Raw genomic sequence first — 341 nt, forward strand, 5'->3', positions numbered from 1 at the left:
CCCCCCCCCCCCCCCCCCCCCCCCCCCCCCCCCCCCCCCCCCCCCCCCCCCCCCCCCCCCCCCCCCCCCCCCCCCCCCCCACCCCCCCCCCCCCCCCCCCCCCCCTCGCCGGGCGTGAGGTTGAAAGGAATGTATCACGTACAGCAGAGACAGGATTGTTGTCGAGGCCAAAGAGCGGGAAGTGTACAAAAATTTCTGCAGCAATTAAGGACCTAAGAAACAGTGGCCTCCATAATTTTAAATGGAGAAGTTTGGAACACCCAAGACTTTCTAGAGCTGGCCGCCAGATTAAACTTATGCTAATGTGATATTATACCATTTACCATTTTTTATACTTGCAA

Source organism: Salvelinus sp. IW2-2015, unplaced genomic scaffold, assembly GCF_002910315.2.
Source record: "Salvelinus sp. IW2-2015 unplaced genomic scaffold, ASM291031v2 Un_scaffold1808, whole genome shotgun sequence".
Lineage (NCBI taxonomy): Eukaryota > Metazoa > Chordata > Actinopteri > Salmoniformes > Salmonidae > Salvelinus > Salvelinus sp. IW2-2015.